The 25,000-nt window shown below is 38.1% G+C and overlaps 1 long non-coding RNA gene across 1 annotated transcript in view; it reads left to right on the top strand.

Annotated features, from left to right (window-relative positions):
• The first annotated feature begins 13,706 nt into the window (after positions 1 to 13,706).
• The window catches only part of LOC132122611 (uncharacterized), a 50,790-nt gene continuing 39,496 nt past the window's right edge, over positions 13,707 to 25,000 (top strand). Inside the window, exon 1 of the long non-coding RNA XR_009426402.1 lies at positions 13,707 to 14,068. This is a non-coding gene — a long non-coding RNA (uncharacterized LOC132122611). The remainder of the gene's footprint in view (positions 14,069 to 25,000) is intronic.

Below are 25,000 nucleotides of genomic sequence, written 5' to 3'. Positions count from 1 at the left end.
AATGGAGATATTTCATGATTTTTTGGGGAATATTTAGAATAAAATAATAATAATAATAATAATACTAAAACCTCTGCTGGAAAAAAAAATAAAAATGGACACCATTACAAAATATGTAATGATTTTACTGGTTATAATTGAACCTGTACTGGTTTTACTGGAAACTGTAATTGTTGGTCTTTACTGGTAATTGGTTGCCTTCTGTTGGTGGCTTGTTAAAACCAATAAATCCTGTCAGAATATGTCCCAAAACACGTTACAAAAAACCATTATTATTATTATTATTATTATTATTATTATTATTATTATTATTAAGGTTGTAATGGTTAAAGTTAATGGTTTGTAATATTTGTTATGTTATTTGTTGTGGAAGCCATTAACATTTTCAGTGATATTTTAATTGTTTGTTTGTTTCAGTAGGGACATAAGCCTATATCAGTTTTACATTGGTATTGTGACTGCTTTGTGTCACATGACAAGCATGAGATAACCCCCCCCCCCCACACACACACACACACACGCCCACACACTACCTGATACTACAATACAAAATAATTTGTCAAATAAATGAAACACGATGAAACATTAATTTTAGCTGAAATTGTTATAGATTAGTTCTAGAGATTGCAGTAATACATGATGGTGAAAAATGACTAAATGAATAATACTTAAAGTAAGTTAAGATGATTTTTAAAATTGTGCCCCCTAAAAGCAAAAGTTGTCTAGAACCGCCCCTGCCAAGATATAGAGGCAATGAGAAGATTTTAGCACACATAGCTACTGTACACTTATTATATGTCATCAAATATTTTCAAATAGAAACAGTTAGTACTTTAGAATATAGGCCTATACTATATATATTTGGGCCAAACTATCACTTTAAATGCAACATAACCAACAAAAAATGTGCCTGTGCTAACAACATTTCTGCAAAATAATATTGATATTGCTTCTTGCTAGTTTCGCAACAGTCTCAAAGTGAAACATCAAGTGTGTGTCGCTAAAAATAAGTGAGTGACGCTAAAAGCATGTTCAGTTTTATCCAAAACAGATAAAGGTGAATCTGGATAAGCATTATTGCGCTGGTTGTCGAATGTATTATTACTTTTATGAAATGAAATATTATGTAAGTGACGCTAAAAAGTTAATGTCGTCTTTGAAAATAATGTACTGTACCACCTACACTAAACCCTAAACCTAACCAGCAGTTTTATCAAAAGCAAACATGAATTAAAAAAAAGGCATTTTCTGAAGCAACAATGTCAAATGCTTCTACAAGTCTTTGAGCTCATTAAGATCGCATGTTAAGGTGAGTAATTGCAAGGTGAGCTACCAAGCAAGTTTACTATGTCAAAAAAGCCATAGCCTATTTATTGAGCTCTTTACATAATGTAAATGTCAAAATTTATTATTTTACTAATCGTGCACTATGGTAAAACTCCTATCGTACAAAGAACCACACAAAAGATTATTTATTAATCATTAATCTACCCCCATAACCATAATTTGTGTGGAAAGGAATAAAAGTGATTGGTCCCAATGTTGTTAATTTTAGATGAAAATTTCTATAAACAGTGTACATATTTTGTAGGTAGAATCAATAAGTCTACTTGTGGTGGCCCAAGCCACACAGGATGACCAATTGGCAAGGAAGGGTAATAGCCAGCAATGGTAATACCAGCACACAGGTTATGTTTTAGGTACACAGGTTAAGTAATTTTTTGCAATAGCCACACCCCAAACAATTCATGATTTAGAAACATTGATAATATAGTTTATTTCAGTTATAATATAAAATTATTTGCTTTAGCCATACACTGTTTAAATGGAGTACACACATTTCCACATGGTAGGGCTATGTAAATATTTTCTGTTTATTAATCATTGTTTCTTTGTTATCATGTTGGAGAGAGCTCTGTCCTGGGGGGGGGGGGGGGGGGGAAGGTGTGGCCAAGGGTGGAGGACTGTGATATCCTGTGACCTGCCAATTTAGCCATACCATGTGCTGCCATGTTGGAGGGGGGTTTTGGGTTTAGTTTGTTGGCTTTGTGATTGTTTGTATTTGTCTCCCAATTTTCGTTTTCCCCTTTTTGTGTAAATTGGTTTGGCCAAGCCACTATATATGTTCCCTGGTGTCTCATTCTGTTAGGTCAGGTTGTTAAGTTTATATCCTGTTTTGTTGTATGCCGTTTTGAGTATAGTTATATTTTGTTGACCTCTTTTAAAGGCCTAGTTGTTAATTTGGTTTCTATTGTTCAGTAGTTTTTTTGGGGTGTAATAAAATAACCCATTTTCCAAAGAAACTTCTGTTTTCCTCATTGCCGGACTGTTTGGTCCCTGACAATTGGTGGCAGCGGTGGGATCATCCAGTTGAGGATTTTTTTTTTTTTCTTAATATTGAAGAAAGATGATAAAGGGAAAAGGTGGGAAAAGATGTGGTCCTTCTACTATGGCCCAGGAGAAACAAGCCAGTGAAGAGGAAGAAGGTGGAGCCTTAGGAGGGGTTGAGGATACAGAGGGCAAGGAGCCAACTCTGTCTGACTTGATGGCCATTTTTCAGGCACATATGGGGCAGAAGGATGTTCGAGAGGCAAAGCAGAATGAGGTAGCTGCAAGACAAGAACAACGTTTTAAAGCTCTTCAACACCAGTTTCAGCTTTTGCAGTTAGAAGTTCAGGCCCGAACATCTGTGGCACCAAATCCTCTTTCAGAGGACTCCGATCCCCCGGATAGGGAGGTTCAATCATCCACTGTGCACCCTCTGCCAGATCCAGCTCGGGAGGCCTCTGGAGGTCAGTATTTCTCGCAACATAAGCCCAGGTTGGACAAATTAACTGAGGATGATGATATTGAACATTTCCTCATGACATTTGAACGCATTGTTGTAGCATGCAGGTGGCATAAAGCTGATCTGATTTTTCAGTTAATTCCATTACTAGCGGGTAAAGCTAGAGGGGCATATGTGCATATGGACTTTGATGACTCCCTTGACTATGATCAGGTAAAATCAGCCATTCAAGCTAAATATGACATTAACCCTGAGACCTACAGGCAGAGATTCCGTTCCCTAGAGGTGGATCCTGATGAGAGCCCCAAGGAGCTGTATGCAAGGCTAAAGGAGCTTTATGGAAAGTGGGTCCAGCCTAAAGGTAAAACCACCCAGCAAATTGGTGAAGTGATAATACTGGAACAGTATCTGGGAATGTTGTCTCCTGAGCTGCAGGTCTGGGATCAGAGAGCACGACCCGGATTCGGCCATGGAGGCTGCTAGACTGGCTGAGGTTTTTGTGGCTGCCCGAGAGAAGGGTCAACCATGGAGTTACAACTCATGGAGAAATGCAAAGGACTATCGCAAACCAACATACCACCCAGGCACTGGGGTGGGTAAGTTTCCAATGAGGGAAAGCCAGCCAGCTAACAGACCAGTAAAATCCTTAGGGAGAAAGCCAATCTGTTATCTTTGTGGAGTAGAAGGCCATACAAAACCTACGTGCCCTAAAAACTCAGTTAACGTGACTCAGATGTGCTTTGTACCGCGAATTCAGGAGGAGCCTGATCTCAAGAAGGTCCAGTCTATTAAACTGAAAAATACTGAAGTTAATGGAATAATGCTCAAGGCTCTGCTTGATTCCGGAAGTGATCAGACTCTGGTGCATAGGAAGTTTGTACCTCCCAACATAATTAGCACGAAAGACACCATACCTATCTGTTGTGTACATGGGGATTAAAAGAGCTATTCGACAGCTGACATGTATATTAAAGTAGATGGGCAGACATACCTGTTGAATATTGGGGTTGTTGATAGCTTACCTTTTCCTGCTGTGCTGGAGAGAGACTTTCCAGTGCTGTTTGATTTGATGCAGTCAGACCGTAGAAAATGCAATGCAGTTGTTACTAGAGCACAGGCGACGAAATCCAATGACTACTCTGAGACTCTATGTACCCTGCCTTTCTATAATGAGGAGTTGGAGACAGCACCCGGGAAGTCTCAGAAAACTCGCAGACAGAGACGGCAGGAGAAGTTCCAAAATACAGTGGTAAAACCATCACTTCTGAACCAGAGTTATCCTTAGGATTTCAAATGCCAGAGAACCTAATTGAAATGCAGAAAGCTGATCCATCTTTAGTGTCTCTTTTTCAGAAAGCAGAGGGGAGGGACCCAGGAGCTGGGCAAGACTCCAACAGAGATGAGTATATTCTGAAAGGTGGCATGCTCTACCGTCAACAGGGGTCAGTGTTGCAGTTAGTGGCTCCTCAAGCAACTAGACATGCCATACTCACCATGGGGCATTCTATTCCGTGGGCTGGCTACCTGGGTAAGCACAAAACTGCAGCACGCATCAAACGCCATTTTCACTGGCCTGGCTTAAGCAGAGAGGTGGCTGAATTTTGTAGAAGCTGCCCTCAGTGCCAAATTATATCGGCTATAACTCCCTCCAAGGCTCCCCTCCGACCCTTACCCATCATTGGCACCCCATTTGAGCGCCTGGGAATGGATATTGTGGGTCCTGTGGAGAGGAGTAAATCAGGGAACCGGTACATGCTGGTTATAACAGACTATGCTACAAAATACCCTGAAGTCTTTCCACTAAAGTCTATAAAAGCAAAATCAGTGGCTTTCTATTTGGTGCAGTTCTTTTCCAGAGTGGGTTTCCCTTCTGAAATACTAACTGATCAAGGAACTAATTTTATGTCTACACTACTAAAACAGGTGTACCAGTTACTCGGTATAAGGAGCCTGAGAACTACGCCGCATCACCCCCAAACAGATAGACTGACAGAGCGCTTTAATCAGACCCTGAAGCAGATGATCAGGAAATTCGTCAACGACAGTGGTACAGATTGGGATCAGTGGCTGCCTTATCTCCTCTTTGCCTACAGGGAAGAACCCCAAGCCTCCACTGGTTTTTCTCCCTTTGAACTTTTGTACGGGCATGAAGTACGGGGTCCTCTCTCCCTGCTAAGAGAGATTTGGGAAGGAGGCAAAGGGAAAGGGGAATCTATTAATATAATATCCCATGTTGTACAGATGAGAGAGCAGCTGGAAAGGATGAGTGAGCTCGCCCAATCACATATGGAGGAGGCCCAGCAACATCAGAAGTCCTGGTATGACCGGTCAGCCCGGCAGAGATCTTTCAACCCAGGACAGAAGGTGCTGGTGCTCCTCCCCAGTGACGACAACAAGCTTCTGGCAAAGTGGCAGGGGCCGTTCACGGTTCTAAAGAAACTTGGGCCTACCACATATTAGGTAGCAACCCCTGGGCGGCCTCGGTCGAGCAGGACACTTCATATAAATCTCCTGAAGGAGTGGGTGCAGCGACCTGAACAAAAAGAGGTGATGCTTATCAGAGGTGTGAGAGAGGAAGAGGAAGTGGATGAACAGTACTTGCCTTCAGCTGGGGTTCTAGGGGGCCACAACCTCAACCATCTCTCTGAGGAAAAGCAGCTTCAGGTGAGAGAACTCTCTGGTTATGAGGTATTCCAGGAGAATCCTGGGAGGACCGATATGGTTGAACATGACATTGTTGTTAAGGAGGGGTCGTCAGTGAGGAGGCTTAGTTACAGGATCCCGGAACGGCTACTGACCTCACTGAAGAAGGAGACAGACCTGATGCTGTCCCTGGGGATCATTGAGCCTTCCAGAAGTGAGTGGTGTAACCCAGTGGTCCTGGTGCCAAAGAAGGACTGAAGCATAAGGTTCTGCATCGACGGTACCTGAATTCCATTTCTCAGTTTGATTCATATCCCACACCAAGAATTGATGAACTGTTGGAACGATTGGGGAAGGCAAAGTACTTGACCACAAAAGATCTGTGTAAGGGTTACTGGCGGGTTCCACTCACTGAGCGGTCAAGGGAGTTGACAGCCTTCAGGACTCCATGGGGTCTCTTTCAGTTTACAGTCATGCCATTTGGTTTACATGGGGCTCCAGCCACCTTCCAGAGGCTTATGGACCAGGTACTGGGTGGTTTTACTGATTTTGCAGCTGCATATCTGGATGACATTGTCATTTACAGTACCATCTGGGAAGTACACTTGGAACATCTGCATGCTGTCTTGGATCGTCTCCATTCTACCGGGCTGACCATAAATGCATCAAAGTGTGTCTTCGCTGCTGCAGAGACCGAGTACCTTGGTCACATCATTGGAAATGGGGTGATACCGCCACAGGTCAACAAGATTCAGGCCATAGAGTCATCTCCGTTGCCACAGACAAGGAAGCAACTACGGTCTTTCTTGGGTATGGCAGGCTTTTATTACCGCTTCATCCCACAGTTCTCCAACAGAGCAGCTCTCCTCACAGACATGACAGGATCTCGGTGTCCCAACCAGATCCAGTGGACAGAGGAGGCAGTGGCAGCTTTCCACGACATCCAGCAATCACTAAGTAAGGAACCAGTTCTGTATAGTCCAAACTTCAATGACGATTTCATTCTGCAAACAGATGCTTCCGATAGAGGTCTAGGAGCAGTGCTTCTCCAGGGGCCACCAGAGGACCGCCATCCAGTTGCTTACATTAGCCGGAAAATGTTCCCCAGAGAGGTGAGGTATTCAACGGTGGAAAAGGAGGCACTGGCTATAAAGTGGGCTCTCGACTCCCTTCGTTATTACCTCCTGGGTAGAGAATTTACTCTTGAGACAGATCACAAAGCTCTTCAGTGGATGAAGCGAATGAAGGATACTAATGGCCGGATTACTCGCTGGTATCTGGCATTACAGCCTTTCCGCTTCATCATCCAGCACATCCCTGGCAAAGTAAACGTTACCGCAGACTACCTCTCTCGCAGTACCAGCGAGAGTCCTGAAGAGGGGGGGTGTGTGGTGGCCCAAGCCACACAGGATGACCAATTGGCAAGGAAGGGTAATAGCCAGCAATGGTAATACCAGCACACAGGTTATGTTTTAGGTACACAGGTTAAGTAATTTTTTGCAATAGCCACACCCCAAACAATTCATGATTTAGAAACATTGATAATATAGTTTATTTCAGTTATAATATAATATGATTTGCTTTAGCCATACACTGTTTAAATGGAGTACACACATTTCCACATTGTAGGGCTATATAAATATTTTCTGTTTATTAATCATTGTTTCTTTGTTACCATGTTGGAGAGAGCTCTGTCCTGGGGGGGAAGAAAGGTGTGGCCAAGGGTGGAGGACTGTGATATCCTGTGACCTGCCAATTAAGCCATACCATGTGCTGCCATGTTGGAGGGGGGTTTTGGGTTTAGTTTGTTGGCTTTGTGATTGTTTGTATTTGTCTCCCATTTTTCGTTTTCCCCTTTTTGTGTAAATTGGTTTGGCCAAGCCATATGTTCCCTGGTGTCTCATTCTGTTAGGTCAGGTTGTTAAGTTTATATCCTGTTTTGTTGTATGCCGTTTTGAGTATAGTTATATTTTGTTGACCTCTTTTAAAGGCCTAGTTGTTAATTTTTTGGGTTCTATTGTTCAGTAGTTTTTTTGGGGTGTAATAAAATAACCCATTTTCCAAAGAAACTTCTGTTTTCCTCATTGCCGGACTGTTTGGTCCCTGACACTACTATAGGTTGAACATAACGGTCTCTTATCTCCTAAGCTTTGAAAGGGCAATCTTTGAGAAATAAATACTTTTCTCTGTATATTTTAAGTATAATCAGCCCTTTACATCACATTTGCTTTAGGTATTCAAATCTGCTAAATGACTAAATGTAAATGTAAAAGGCCAAGAGTTATATATGGCATTTTGCAGGCTGAATCATATTTTTATAGCACACATGTACAGTACATGAAAAAGGCTGCTTCTACTATATACTATTGAATAGCTTGGTTGCATCTACACAGTCAGAGAAGGCTAGAATGAAAGACTGACAAGGTGAAGAGCAGGGTTCAAAAAGAGAAACAAATCAAAGCTTAAGAGAAGTCGAGACAAGAGGGATGACATTAAAGCAAATGTAAGTAAAGCCTACAGTGACAGACAGCTAAACCAGAGCTGAAACACAGCCTTTGGCAAAGCAAATAATAAAAACAAACATCCCCAGTCTAACAACACACAGAGCAAGGTTTATTTTTCCACGTTTAAACCTACATCTAAATATACATGTGTGCAAGTTTGCCATTTGTGTCAGGGTGCAATATTGATGAATTCTCAGTGGTTTGATGCTTATTCTCACAGTCACACAATGACACTGTGTTTCAGCTTCAACCAACACAGCATAATACTGCCAAAGGCCTTATACCATAGATATGTATACATAGATTCCACATTCAACTGCCGTAGACACAACATCATGTTTTCCATCTTGGAACAGTCAATGTGGTGTCACTCACAGTTAAAATCAATGAGTTTGCACAACATTGCACAGCCTCTGGTTGCAATAACAACCAAGATGTAAACAGCTTAGTAAAGCAGCCCATAAAAGCAGACACTAATGAGGTATATATGTATAAATAAAACTATGCATTAAACAATACATAACAGAGCAAACAAATAAAATACACTGATAAGCAACAGATGCATTTTAAAGGTGCACTAAGTGATTTTTGATAAATGCTTTTGACCACAGCATCGGACCGAGTCCCAAAACACACTTAAAAGTATATTTACAAAACAACTGTACTTAAAAGACCACTTAAAGGGTTAGTTCACACACAAAAAATACATTTTGTCATTAATTACTCATCCTCATGTCATTCCAAACCCGTAAGACCTTCATGCATCTTCAGAACTTAAATGAAGATTTTTTTTAGTGAAATCCAAGAGCTTTCTGACCCAGCATTGACAGCAACGCAACTACCACGTTCAAGGCCTAGAAAGGCAGTAAAGACATCATTAAACAACCCATTCTCACTCCAAAGGCGTCAAAAACCGAAGCATGGTCAAGCGCCCCTAGCGTCACTTTTATGACGCCAAATGTGCCTCTCTGCGTGGCAGTTTCGACGCACTACCACCTTCATTGCTTTCAGTGGGAAACTTTTGGCGTCAGAATTTCGATGTGAGGACATGAGATGTTTATCGCTATGAAATCACGTTCAAGAAGTCTCATTCAGCACACATCGCGATACTTGCCATCATTTTACAAGTGGCAAAGGTTGGGTGAGTAATCGTAAAAACACTCTTTTAATGCCTTTTATAAAAATTATTCTGTCTTCTTTATTAATCAGATTAGCGTCATATGTTTAATCGCTGTATTATATCGGTCATCCGCGGCTGTCTTTGAGTTTCATTGCGTTTAAACAAATGAACACAGCTGCTAATTAGTGTGATTAAACTCTATCGGTCACGTGACGTGCCATAGACCTTCGATCCTTATTATATTAATTTCAGGTTCAATGATGTAAGTTGTATTTGTAGTAAAATAATGGTAATTACGACACTTACAATAGTAATAAATGAAATTTGAAGTTAAAACACAGCAAACGGGACATTTACCATGTTTTTACCACAGTAACTGTAGTTTTACTATGGTATATTAATAATCAATACAACAATACAATAATCACCAAACCAGCTATGTTTGTATCACTGTAATGTGTTTTTATGTGCTTTTATATGACATATATCACAGTAATCATATGTTCTGTACCATGCTTTTAATACCTTTTAATGTAAATCCAAAAAAATAAAACAAATTAAAAATAAATAAATAATAAAAAATTTATTTTTCCATCTTGCAGTTTGTTCATATTAGTTTATATCTAAATATTTTGCTCACAGATCATTATTAACATTCTGTATATAATTCGATTTTATTTTCTCTCAACTTTTTTATTAGTTGTATTTTAATTTTTAGCTGAAAAGACATAAAGGCAGTCAGCCCAGTGGTGTTTCTGGAGAGGTATTCCTTCAGAAATGGAGAAAACTGAAAGCTGCAAAGGCAGACAGTGTGATAGTTTGTCCCTTTTATCAAACATTCCTGCTGTTATCATTTGTACAGCATTTGTTGTTTCTTAAACTGTTGCACTGTCCAAATACCCACACTTGCCATCTTTGCACTTGACCACTTGATTACTTATTTGACGTCTTTCCTGTATTTGGCCTAGTGTTCGAGTGAGCATAATGACCATAAGTGTGTGTCGAACTTTTCATGACCTGATGACTGTGTTTCCCAATCCTGGTCCTGGAGAACCCCAACCCAACACTTTTGGTGTCTCTCTTATCTGACAAACACACTTGTGAGGTCTTGGAGTCTTCACTGATGAGGTGATGAGTTGAATCAGGTGTGTTTGATCAGGGAGACATCTCAAATGTGCAGTGTTGGGGTTCTCCAGGACCAGGATTGGGAGCCACTGCCAATCCTGCCAAATTATCAATTTTCACATACTGTACATTGGACAGCTTTCTGTGACCTCTTGTGAGATCTCGGCAAAAAGTCTGACGATTTATAGCAAAACATGATGCATGATGGGATACAATAAGCGTTGTATAGTGCTCTGGAGCAGTATTGGAGAGTTTAAGTGTGTGTTAAGGACGCTGTGCTTTGGCATTATTAAGACTGGGAACAGTCTCGTTCACACGCTGTCACGTACACACACTCTCAAGTGGCCAAGACTGCAAGTGTGGGTATCTGGACAGAGTCAAAGTCTTAAAAATGAACCCTAAACACAGTCGCACATCACAGTCTTAATTCAGTTTAACACTTGTATGATATTGTACAAGCCCCAGGACTGTCTCATCTGACACTATCAAAATAATTCATATGACTATAGCTTGCTATTAATTACTTGCTTTTAATAATGGATGCATTTAACATTTAATTATACAGCATCTTTACAGAGGCTGCTTTTATGGTAAATACATAATTTTACTAGGTAGGCTCATATGTGTTTATTTTAGACTTGGCAAAACTACATATTAATTATTGGGATTATTTTTTACTTAAGACATAAACATTTTTGATCGGATTAATAACATCTGGGACATCATTACACCAGAAAGTTATTTTTTATATTTTAGTAACAAATATGCCAATTTTTTGTGAAATAAAGGGAGTTACGAGATTAATTATTTTGCATTACAAGATGGTGCCATGGGCTTTATTGTTACAAACATTTGAGGGATAACTGAGAATGTAGCAGGAATGGTCAATGTGGATCTTGAACTGCATTTAAACCAAGAGCATCCACATTACTGGTGTCCAGCACATGAGGAGCCAGATACGGGGGTGAGGAGGACATTTTTACACAGATTTTTGCTAATTAGCTTATATATATATATATATATATATATATATATATATATATATATAGTATTCTTAGCACTGCATGAATTTGTCCTTGTGTAATAGTGAAGTATCACAATGTGTATACAGTAAATTGTCCTTGATAAATGCTTTACCATGGGGAATAGATAACGGCAAGTTGTTGCAGGTTCATCCATTATATTTATTGCAATTTACTTCAAAAATCAAGGAAATAATCTATTATTTTCATTATTAAATAATTTCTTTCTAATTTTTCCACGTTTCATCAGATGGCCTCACAATGTCCTGTCAAAAGGTATAATAGCCATGATGTAAAAATAAAAAAAGGTGGACTGTGAAAACTGTCAGATATAAATGTGACTCAGCTCAGTTTGTTGTCCATGATGAGGAGAATACATATATGTAGGTTTTACTGCCCTTCTACCCCCAGGGGCCCAGTAGCACCCCCCGGAAGAGCCCAAAAATGTACATTTCAAATGGCTGTAAATCAGAGTCCAATTAACATATCAAAGAGAAAATAGGCAGGATTATTACTTATGCTATGCTGATAAAATAATGTTGAGCTGATATTTAAGAAATAAATGGAAAGCTGACATAAAGGCATTTTAAATATTGCTCACTGTAAAATACCACATTTCAGCCTGCCTCTCAAATATATCATAGAGGTTTGCACAATGAACATATTTAGATATCCAGTTTTCCTTAAAATAAATAATTTATTTTGTTTCGTTAATAAAAAGTTTTAAACTACATTACCCACAAGCCTCCGTCGTTCTATCTATGGAAAGGCAAAACTAGGGGCTGTTTTTTGTAGTTCATTGAAGTTATGCTTAGGGTTATGATCTCCCTAAAGATGTAATTTTTCTCAAGATAGCAACACTTCATTGTTGACTTAATATATTACTAATGTGATGATAGCAGCAAAACATACTTTTTAACATGATGCGCTGTTTAATATGGGTTAAAAGATAGTCCAACCACGGACTGTCCTGAAAATTGACAGCCAATGACATCAAAGTTGCTCAGCGGCGTCACACTTCCTTATCCATTTATGACAGATGTCTTTAGTTTTTCGGCTGAAGGGATAGATTCGGTTAACAATAGATTAAATTTGTTACTTATTAGATTCTGTTTTATTTTTGATCAAAGACAAATATATTTACTAATCAAATGATGTGCTTCTAAAATTTACATTGTATATTACATTGTGTTTTAAAGTTAACATTGTTCACATTTGTGTTTCTGTGATTTACCATTCGCTACCATTTGAACTCTAGGAATAAAAACAGAAAGAAATGAATGAATGAATGAACGAATAAATACATAAAGCAAAATGAACATGAATATTTTTGTAAGGAAGTTCCATTATTTATTGATATGTCAAACTCATTTAAAGACAGCGTGCCCAAATTACTACACTGCATCCTCTGTCACCAAGCTCGTTTTTGCCACCATAAAGAATAAAAAGGCAGTTATGTTGTAAACGTTAACTATTTTCAGTATGCAAATGAAAATGTTTTTATTAAAAAACAAAACAGTAAATACAGTATGTCTTTCAGAGAACACTGGAAGATCAATTTTCTAAAATATTTAATTGACCAAAATGTTATACAACACAATGTAAATGTTTCAAACTCACAAAATAACACCATGAAGACATGCATGTCAAGTGTGCAATATCATCTATAAAACTCTATCAGCACAGCATCAAATAAACACTGATTGTCCGAACAATGAAAGACAGAGAAAGTGTTCAGGAAAACAAACACCTGCTACCTTTGACAATAATATCATGAATTCAGGGGATGACTGTGTATGAATATGTCCTTTACTAAAACTCCTCATGAGAACTGATGCTTTTTTTATGATAAAAGCATTAGGAAGACACCAAGTAAAGTTTACTTTATGAAGCTTGAAAAAGAGAACACAATGCTTTATCAATACAAAAAATACTATTTTTAACTATTGTTTTCATCACTGGTTCTGTAATGTATTCATTATGAGCTTATAATTAAAACAAAGTTACATATTCTGCAAAAATCAAACCACTGAAAAGTCTAATCACTGATCCAGGGACCATTTCTGTGTGTGTAGGAGATAAAGATTTAACGAGGTGAGTCCTTGTGCATGATGGAGAACTACAGTGTTATCTGCAAACAATCCTGTAAGACAGAAAGGAAGGAAATATTATTAAATTACATTCAACTTATACATTACACTGGGTTTTGTTTAGACCATAAAAGCAGCCTCTGTAAAGATGCTGTGTAATTAAATGTTAAATGCATCCATTATTGAAAGCAAGTAATTAATAGCAAGCTATAGTCATATGAATTATTTTGATAGTGTCAGATGAGACAGTCCTGGGGCTTGTACAATATCATACAAGTGTTAAACTGAATTAAGACTGTGATGTGCAACTGTGTTTAGGGTTCATTTTTAAGACTTTGACTGTGTCCAGATACCCACACTTGCAGTCTTGGCCACTTGAGAGTGTGTGTACGTGACAGCGTGTGAACGAGACTGTTCCCAGTCTTAATAATGCCAAAGCACAGCATCCTTAACACACACTTAACCTCTCCAATACTGCTCCGGAGCACTATACAACGCTTAGTGTATCCCATCATGCATCATGTTTTGGAATAAATCGTCAGACTTTTTGCCGAGATCTCACAAGAGGTCACAGAAAGCTGTCCAATGTACAGCATGTGAAATATTGATAATTAGATATTAAAAATCTCTGTAAACATATAAGTGTGTCCCATAAGGCAGTGGCTCCCAATCCTGGTCCTGGAGAACCCCAACACTGCACATTTGAGATGTCTCCCTGATCAAACACACCTGATTCAACTCATCACCTCATCAGTGAAGACTCCAAGGCCTCAAAAGTGTGTTTGTCAGATAAGAGAGACACCAAATCCGTGCAGTGTTGGGGTTCTCCAGGACCAGGATTGGGAAACACAGTCATCAGGTCATGAAAAGTTCGACACACACTTATGGTCATCATGCTCACTCGAACACTAGGCCAAATACAGGAAAGACTTCAAATAAGTAACCAAGTGGTCAAGTGCAAAAGATGGCAAGTGTGGGTATTTGGACAGTGCAACAGTTTAAGAAACAACAAATGCTGTACAAATGATAACAGCAGGAATGTTTGATAAAAGGGACAAACTATCACAGACTTACTGCTGTAAATGTCTGCCTCCGCAGCTTTCTGTCTTCTCCATTTCTGAAGGAATACCTCTCCAGAAACACCACTGGGCTGACTGCCTTTATGTCTTTTCAGCTAAAAATAAAAAGAATAAAAAAGGGGAGAGAAAATACAATTTAATTATATACAGAATGTTAATAATGATCTGTGAGCAAAATATTTAGATATAAACTGATATGAATGAATGGAAAAATACATTTTTTTATTATTTGTTTATTTTTAATTTGTTTTATTTTTTTGGATTTACATTAAAAGGTATTAAAAGCATGGTACCGTATATGATTACTGTGATCTGTCATATAAAAGCACATAAAAACACTAACATTACAGTGATACAAACATAGCTGGTTTGGTGATTATTGTATTGTTGTATTGATTATTAATATACCATAGTAAAACTACAGTTACTGTGGTAATAAAACATGGTAAATGTCCAGTTTACTGTGTTTTAACTTCAAATTTCATTTATTACTAGTGTCTATTACAAGTGTCGTGATTTTACTACAAAAACAACTTACATCATTGAACCTGAAATTAATATAAAACGGATCGAAGGTCTATGGCACATCACGTGACCAATAGAGTTTAATCACACCAATTAGCAGCTGTGTTCATTTATTTAAACGCAATGAAACTCAAAGACAGCCGCGGATGACCGATATAATACATCGATTAAACATATGGCGCTAATCTGATTAATAAAGAAGACAGAATAAATTTTATAAAAGGCATTAAAAGAGTGTATTTACGACTAGGGTGACCACCTGCTAATAAGCCCAAGGGGGGACAAGGGGTACGTTTCTGAGGGACAATGTGGGACACCCCATGGGCAGACACTGATAGTGGTTTACCCATTTCTAGCACATACCACCTTACATTGGTATATTAATAATGCCCTATTCCCCTAAACATGTGTAATTGCTGATGTATGCTCATGACAGAATTGACAGATGCACTTCCACTTACGATTTACTTTAGCTATTTTATTAATTTTTCATTACAATTTATTCACTTTAAATAAATTATAATATAAAATTATAGGATTAAAATGAATTGTAGTTGCTCAACACCACAGGAAAAGTAAAAAAAAAAAAAAGTCTGACATCACAACTCAAGGGAAGGGAATTCACTCATTCACTAATCCCTATATAGTGTATGGCAGTTGAGTTCACTATTCAGGAAGGCATGAATATATATATATTGTAATGCTTTTATAATTATATTGTAATGCTTTTACAATATAATTGCTATTAAAATAACGTACTGAGAACAAAAATAAACACACATAAACGTTCATAATTATGTATTTATTACTTTTAGTATCTTGACACTTGCTCAAGCAGCGTTTTGAGCTCAGATAAGATGGTTGTTGAGCGTCCACAGGCGACTGTTAATTTTACATCGGAATAGCCTACACTACCTGTTATTAACGGAAAAATGTCAATTATCCACCAAATTACCATTTTTGTAAGTTAACAACGATGCCACCTCACTAAATTAGTCAAATAGTAAACTGAGTTATTGCCTACATAACATATTTTAATATAAATAATGTAGGAAAAACGTTAAAACAGAAATAATAAAGATGTAAACTTCATCTCTCATTCAAACTCGTTCGCTCCCGCTCTCGCAGTAGCGTGCTGAACTGTCAAGTAATGTTCGTTTGGCTGCCTGTGGCTCGAGGATATAGAGCCATCAACTTTTTTTGAGCAAGCATTGATTTTGCGTGACACAGTCTCAATTTGCGGGATGCATGAATTGGGCTTCAAACGCTGTGCGCGCACGCGCTACGCGGGACGGGTGGTCACCCTATTTACGACTACTCACCCAAACTGTGGAACTGACAGCAAGCATCGCGATGTGTGCTGAATGAGACTCTTGAACGTGATTTCATAGCGTTAAACATCTCAAAAGTTTCCCTACTGAAAGCAATGAAGGACGTAGTAGTGCGTCGAAACTGCGACGCGGAGAGGCACATTTGGCGTCATAAAAGTGACGCTAGGGGCGCTTGACCATGCTTCGGTTTTTGACGCCTTTGGAGTGAGAATGGGTTGCACATTAAAATAGTCCATGTGACAGCAGTACCAGGGTCAACATGAATTTCTGAAGCTATGAGAATACTTTTTGTGAGCAAAAATAAATAAATAAAGAAAGATTGATTTTATTTAACAGTTTATTCCCTTCCATGTTATTCTTCAACACATGTCCACAAGAGTATTTTTTATTTTGGGGTAAAATAACCCTTTAAGAAAACAAAATGATAAGTAACTGCCTAATGGGTTTTAATCAGTATTTGGATGGCTTTTTGATGTGGATGTAAATCAATTTTACCCTTGTCTATATATTATGAAATTTTGATTTGAAGAACCCCAGGAGACTGGCCTCTGACATCTCCTCAAAGGATATGTTTATGGACACAACGCTGTCAGTTTGAAGTGAGAGCACGGGCACTCTTGTTACCGTGGTGACTTGAGATTTTCCATGCACCCTGTAGAGATGAGAGGAGACATGAAAAAAGAGAATAAGCATGTCGAGATTCCTGTGGAAATCTTGATGCCACTCAGCTTAGTCCATTAGTACATCAGCAAACCCATTACAAAAAGATTGTACCTGAGAGTTTATTTGCTGTTTTGTTTTACCTTATATAATCTCCCACATATATGGGCTTGGTTGCTTTTAAATTAATTTCAGGTAAGCCAAATCTGAAAAACAACATACTAGATTGGGTACTCTGAAATTCCCTTGACATTTGGCCTGGATTTTTGAATATCAATAATACAAACCCAATTTCAGGAAAAATGGCTGTTTTCTGAAATATCATAAATATCAATGATATATTATTTTTTAATTCTCTCTAACATTTATCTAATAGACTAAATTAGTCAGAAAAATGTTTTCACTGGCCAACTTATTTTTCTTTTGTAAATGTAAACAAACGTTGATTTTAATGCCTGCAACACACTCCAAAAAAAGAAAAAAAAAAAGATTTTACAGAAGCATGCTTAACACTTTGTCACATCAACTGTCCTTTTAATTACAATGTTTAATTGTTTTGGAATTGAGGATATAATTGTTAAAGTTTTGCAAGCAAATCTCCCTTAATACCAGATTTTAGATGCTCAGCAGTCTGTGATTGTCATTAACTGATTCTCCTTTTCATGGCTGATCATACATTTTCAACAGGAGACAAATCTTCATTTCATTTACACTGCTGCACCCCATACCATGACAGACGTTTGCTTCTGCATCTGTCCCAGGTGAAAGTCTGGATGCTCCCTTTGGTCTTTGGGGATGAGAATTTGATGTCCATTATTCTGAAGAATGAGCTGAAACATGGACTCATCTGACCACAGCACACATATCCACTGTCTTTCTTGACTATCTGAGATGAACTCCTGCCCAGAGAACCCGGCAACATCACTGCACAGAATTAATGTATATCTTTATCCTAGAGTAACAAATATTCAAGTTGCGTTTGTTGATTCTGCGGAGGACTGTTAAATGACAGCAGTTTTCCAAAGTACTTGTGAGCCCACGTGGCTATATCTGACACCACAGCATGACGGTTTCTTATGCAATGCCTTCTGAGGGCTCAATAGGTCATGCACATTAATCTGAGGTTTCCTGCCTTGGCCAGCAGAGACTGAGATTTCTCTAGAATCCCTGAATCTTATGTAAGGAATAATTGACGACGGGCCGTTGAATTATTAGAAAAATAATGCACACATCAGGTGTGGATTGTTTTTCTAATAATTCAAAGGCCCGTCGTCAATTATTCTGCTTATACTATGGTTACCACACCTCAAGACATTGATCAGATTATATATTTAAAAAGTCCATATTTGACCCAAAGTTGGGTTGAAACAACCCATCATTTTTTAGAGTGTAACTGAGCCATTAAGGCTGGTGTGTGTGTGTGTGTGTGTGTGTGTGTGTGTGTGTGTGTGTGTGTGTGTGTGTGTGTGTGTGTGTGTGTGTGTGTGTGTGTGTGTGTGTGTGTGTGTGTGTGCGTGCGTACTGCCCAATAAGTGGTGTTAAAAAGTTATGCTTAGCTGAGGTGAGCATGGGCAAAAGTAGAAAGCGTAGAGAGTGTACAGTAATTGTGAGTTACACCAAAGCATGAATAAAATATAATATGTTGTATATACCATATCATAATTCAATGCGTGTCAATATTTTTGGTAATGTTGTTGTGTTTTATCTCTGTTTTGCTTTGAAGAAAGAATATACTTTCTCTTTCCCCTGTGGTCTCACAGATACCCAACTAACTTTCCCATGATATTTGAACTGACATCAATATTTAGTACAATCTCTTCTTTATTTTCTGTGATCTCAAATCATACTTTGTGACATTAACTTGATATGCTGTGGAACAGTGCACATCATCCCATTATTAAAAATGGTTTATTAAAGAGTAACCCCCAAAAATATATTATTATTATATTGGAGATATTATAATATATTATTATTATTATTATTATTTAAATTCTGCTTACCCTCAAATTCTTGAAAACCTGTATGAGTTTCTTTCTTCTTTTGAGCACTTTGTAATCAAACTGGAAAATGAAAACAAATAAATAATAATAATTTAAAAAGTAATAATAATACTATATCTACCGTCAACTGTTTAGTGAGTAAATGATGACAGAATTATTATTACATTATTATTATTATTATTATTATAACTTATAACTGTTTTCAATATCCACCAATCTCATGATATCATATAACATAACCTCTATAAATAATAATAATTTTAAAGAAGCACTACACACTGTGCACCTCGGCTATGAAATCTCTGTGTTTTGTGTCACCGTCACTGAAATTATTCTATAGTTTGATATTCCACATGCAGCTGGACATTATTAGTGCATCACTCAATGGAAACTTAATAAGCAATGCTCATATCTCTGCTAACAGCAATAAAACCTTCATCCGTGAGCTATTGGAGTTGGCAGAATTTGAATCTAGCTTGTAGAGAGATTGTCAGAAATACATTATGCATGGTCATTGTCCCTCAATTAATGTCTTTATAAGATGCAACATTGTGCAAAAATTGCATGTGCTAATCAGCTCTCTAAGAAAATAACCTATTAGCACAGGTTGAGCAATGTACATGCCGAGCTCTGATGCAGCTAATGTGTCATTGATTGGATTGCTGTGACTGACATTAGCTAGAGGTTATGTGTCAATTTAATTAAATCTCATCAGTTAGAAGACCAACTGTTGTGCATTATAGCTGTCATAGCTTAACCGCTTTTCACGTCAGCCTTTTTTGTGACTAAGTTCAACATAATCTGTAGCTGATGTAATGGCATAAACCATAGGGAAAATCGGCAGCAATGCTATACTTTGTTGCTCTTCTAATAGCAGAGAAAAAAATCTTCATTTGCATACTTAAATATTTAATAAGCTTCAGTGCTTAACATCTTGAATTGAAGGGGTTTGCATAAGATGATGAGATTTGCATAATAATGCAATCGTACAGTTTTTATCAAGCTTTCACAAAGACTTGCTCACATTTTATTTAACAGTTATTAATGACTGCTGAACTATAATGGTGAAAAACCATAAAGAAATGTCTGGATCAAATTACACAATTAAAAGGTTTTTAAAGGAATAGGCCTTGTTCACCCCAAATTGAAAATTTGCTGAGTTTTTACTCAACCTCTAAAATGTAGATGAGTTTGTTTCTTCATTTGAACAAATTTGGGTAAATTTAGCAATGCGTCTTGCTCATCAGTGGATCCTCTGCAGTGAATGGGTGCCGTCAGAATGAGAGTTCAAGCGGCTGTCAAAAAGCGTCTCTATAATCCACATGTAATCAATCAAGAGTCAAGTCAATGTCATGTGAAGTGAAATGCTGTGTGCTCTAAGAAACAAACCCACCATTAAGGAATTTAACTTTAAATCTTTGTTACTGAACAAAATACGGGGCTATAATCTATAATAATGCTTCCCTCAGATGCAATGCTAATGCAATGCTAAGTTTCTCCAGATCTATTTAGATCAAGAAACTACATCCTGGAAGGCCTGAGGGTAAGTACCAGGGGCGTCACTAGGCCCTTTTTAGGGGGGCTTCAGACTAGCCCCCCCCCAAAAATTATTTGATTAATTAATTTGTGATTGCTTCAGTTCCCTTTAAAAACTCATTTGAAATGTGGCAAACTGCGTAAAGTTTCGGCTCCACCCCTGATCTGAGTCTGCATGGATTCAGCGCGTTTTTCAATCCGCAGGGGTGCCGAGCAGAGCGAACATCAGAGAGTACAAGGTGTGTGTGTGTGTGTGTGTGTATGTGTGTGTGTGTGTGCCAGAGGCGGACAGAGTACACAGTTTAATTACTTGAGTAAAAGTACAGATACCCCTTGCTAAATTTTACTCAAGTAAAAGTAAAATTACTACAGTCAGATGTCTACTTAAGTAAAAGTACTGAAGTACTTGTTTTTAAAAGTACTTGAGTATCAAGAGTACAAGAGTACATTTTCTAAATATTGCATTACTACTGCCACAGTGCTTACATTTATGTACAGAAACGTCCTACATGGAGTTATGAAAAATGTTAATACCTTGGAGAATGTAAAAGGAATTGAAAGTAAAATAGTTTTACCATGTTGCTTTAAGATTTCTCACTTGCCCACAAGGCAATAGCACAATGGCAACGCTCTGATAAACCTCTGCTAGAGTTTTAAACAAACAAAACAAACAAATACCTTGTAAGGTTGCAATCATAACAAATCATTTGTATTACATATAAATAGCTAAATCTATGAGTGTATAAATCTTTAAAAAAAAACTGTTCTTGGTAAGTGCTGACATATTGTATAGATTATATACATCTCCAGTATACATATAGGCAGTGTTAGGCTGACTTTGACCTACAGTATGTCTACTACATCACATAAATTACAATCTTAGAGAATAATAAATAACAAAATTAAATAAGCATTTTCTCATTACCATGGCATTTTAAAGATCATTAGATGTAATTTAGTACTCTAGTAAAAATACATAAATAGAACTTCATAGAACATGCCTAACTTTGTTCAAATTTAGTGGTAGGCTAATATAAGATAGCAATTATAATATAGGAAGTAGGGCTGTCAACGAATATTCTAAATTCGAATATGTATTCGAATAGTTAAAAAAAAAAAACGAATTTCGAAGGTGAAATTTAATATTCGAATTTAAAAAAAAAAATGTGGAAAAAAAGGCCCGCGGTAGTAGAGGCGTGGTTGTCTGCTTTGCGAGTGGTCGCGCTAGCGCCTGAGGGTTCAGGGACAGGTCACAGCCTCACAGGAGTCGCACTGTCTGGCACAGCATCACTGCTGAAAGTTAACACGTCTTCATGGAAAATGCCAGCAAGTGCAGAGCCCAACTCGACCGCAGCAGAGAAAGTGAGGTAAAATTGTTGACTCGCGAGATTGTTGTATGCAAGCTATTTAATATACAGTTAGCATACCATTCGACAACTAGCAACATGAGGTCACATCTCAAAAATGTGCACCCAAATGAGCATGGCATAATGTGTGGAACTCCAGCTAAACAGTCACGTCTTGACACTTAACGATACTTTGCATCGCCCGCCGCAAGCACTTTGTCTGCAACATGATAAGAGGCCATAACGGATAAAATTATTTAGTTCATTTTTAAGGACATGAGACCGATCAGTATCGCGGATGGGGCACGCTTCGGGGAGTTCTGTCAAGCAATGCATCCGAGGTTTGATTATTTATCGTTTCATATCAAGGAAAAGTTCCATGTTTACCACAGCACAGCTCGCTCTGAGCATTCAATGTCAGTTCTATATGCTGTAAAACTTCAATTAATATTAATAATATTTGTTTCAATCACTGAATTAAGCCTGCTATATTTGGGACAACAGTCGCGACCTTAAATTGCTTGCACAAAAATGTGTTTGTTCTAGGGATGGGCGTTTTCCACAAATATCACATTCGAATATTTGAGCTGACAAAAAACAAATATTCGAATATTCGTTTATTTAAATTAAGTTTAATGAGTCAGATGTTATTTTTCAGCAACATTTGTTTTTGTCATTTTGAACAAGCTTACAATAAGCTTGAACATTACACATCGTGTTTTGTAGCTGAAAACCTTTAATAATGCGTGCAAACAAACAAAAGTACAGATTAAAAGCAAAAAAAAAAAAAAAAAGTGAACAAAGAATAACCGTAAAGCAGCCTGCAGCAATTAGGCTATTGTACCGAATGTAGCTTACACTTAACTTTTAAACTGTCAGCAAATCTTTTTTTCTTTTTTTCTATTGTTTCAAATGTTCTTGTTAAGAAATACGGGCATGTAAACATGATTGGGGGAAAGTCGGCTCCTTAAGTCTGTTAACAATAAGGCCGGCTGCGGAGAAAACACGCTCTGACAGCACAGAGGTTGACGGGACTCACAAATAACGGTGTGCTAAGCGAATACGTTTTGTGAAGCGCTTCGTGTTTTCGTTTCACCACTGAATGGGATCCTCATCTGGTGGAATACGTGGCTCCAGCAAGAACTGTTCCCACTCGTCTCGGCTGGACTCTCTGTAATCATCGCTGGAGAACTGGCTCAGCCTTTTCCGACGAGTGGGCATTGCATCTTCTTCATCGTGGCGACTGCATCCGCACCACTCGCATCAATGAAAATGTTCTGATAATGTTCAAAAAAGCTTTTTTTCTTACTTCTCTCATGTTTTCATCGAGAAACCTGAGATGTTTGTGCCGAGGGTCTAGGGCAGACGCGAGAAGAGGAGTTTTCACTGCATTCTCCAAGTTAGCGGTGTTTATTCGTTGCTTGAGAGATGCTGCAACAATGTTCTTGGATCACTTTCTGTGATTCTCCACGGCATATGTGAAGTACTGTAGAAGACCGCGGTTCTTTTAGGCGGCGTTCACATATCGCGTCTTTTGCATGCTTAAGTTCGTTATTTCCAATGTAGGCGCAAGGTATGCACGCTCATAATGGAAGCGACGCGGTCGCGATGCGCACGCGGTGCGATGCGGTCCCGTTTTTTCCAGGCGCGTCCGCACAGCATCGAGTTAAAAACATCTCAACTTTCAGAATGCCGCAAGCGCACTGCGGGTCATGTGACAAGAACTAAACATTCAGCTTCATCCTTTCCTGTAACAATGTTGAAAGCTCAGTCAAGATGAAGGAACAGCTGATCATAGCTGTATATGGATTGCCATTTTAAAATAAATTTAGTAGCAGAGCTACTGAAAGCGATTTTTTTTTTGTGCTGCAAATCCATTTATCCTTTGCTGAAATTTCCGCGTCTTCATGGAGAGAACGCGTCGCCTCAGGAGCGCTTTTGCCCGAGCGCTTTGGAAAGAAGGAGAAAGCGGCGCTCATAGCCTTTTCCACGCCTGGCCCCTTAATCATTCATTAATTATTTTTTGCTTGCATACACCTTCAAATATGCCGTGGAGAATCACAGAAAGTGACCAAATTAGGTTTTATTGTGAACTTTTTTTTTTTTTTTGCGAAATTCGAATATCATTTTTATTTATCGAATAATTAGAGCAGAACGAATATTCGAATGTTCGACTATCCGTGCACATCCCTAGTTTGTTCATTTAAACTGTTATGCGCAGAGAACGTGAGGGTGAGAGAGCGTGAGGTCTGCAGTCTTGGCCATTAGTTGATTTCCTTGTTTTGTGTAGGTAATACGTTGTCATATATGTTTAAACTTAAATAGACTATCTATAAAAGAAGTTATGTCTCTTTGTATTATTTTTGCCTGTTATTGACGCAATGCGCGTCATTGACAACATGCGCCACCAGATGTTCGAATAGTTCGAGTATTCGTGTATTTTTTAGAGGGAATTTTCGAACGTCAATTTTGAGCAATTTTGACAGCCCTAATAGGAAGTGCCTTCAATTGCAAGAATATAGCAAAATAACTCATTGAACAAAGTGCAAGATAAATTGTGTGTGTGTTGTAGTGAAAAATCTAAACTATGCACACAAATTAGAAATGTACAGTCAATAAAATAAAATAAAAATAGTACACTATCATATCTTAAGAAAGCAAGACATCAACAACAGAATCCAGAGGCTGATCATATAAAACAACAACAGGCAAGGTAGAGAAAGAGAGAAAAAGGTAATCAGGTTATGACTTCATGTATGTCATCTCATTTAGAAGTGGCATCTTCTGGATTTCTTTGCAGCAAAGTCTTTGATCAAATCAGTAAAATCCACCTTACGTAGAAGGTCACTCTCAATTGACATCAGAGTGAGATGATTTAATTTCCGCTGGACAATTGTGGATCTTAGTCTATTTTTTTTACTGGTTTCAGTTTGGAGAAACTGTGCTCCCCACTTGCATTTGTGACTGGTAATGTCAGGTAAAGTCTGAGCGCAACATCCACGTTTGGGAAGATGGTCTGTAGTTTTCTTAATGCCCAAAAGAAGTTCCCTAGCAGATGATGGCTCATCATGGCAGATGAATTCTTTGAACTGGATGATTTCTTCGCAAAATTCATTTTCCAGGTCAGTGTGGTATCTCTTCTGTAGATCTGCTGCTTTTTTATGAAGATGTTCTGCAGAGAGGGTAGATATGTTGTTCAAGAAACCAAAAGTGCTGTTGAGGTCATTATAG

The sequence above is a fragment of the Carassius carassius genome, chromosome 40 (genome assembly GCF_963082965.1).
Source record: "Carassius carassius chromosome 40, fCarCar2.1, whole genome shotgun sequence".
Taxonomy (NCBI): Eukaryota; Metazoa; Chordata; class Actinopteri; order Cypriniformes; family Cyprinidae; genus Carassius; species Carassius carassius.
This window is presented reverse-complemented; position numbering and strand designations above follow the sequence as displayed.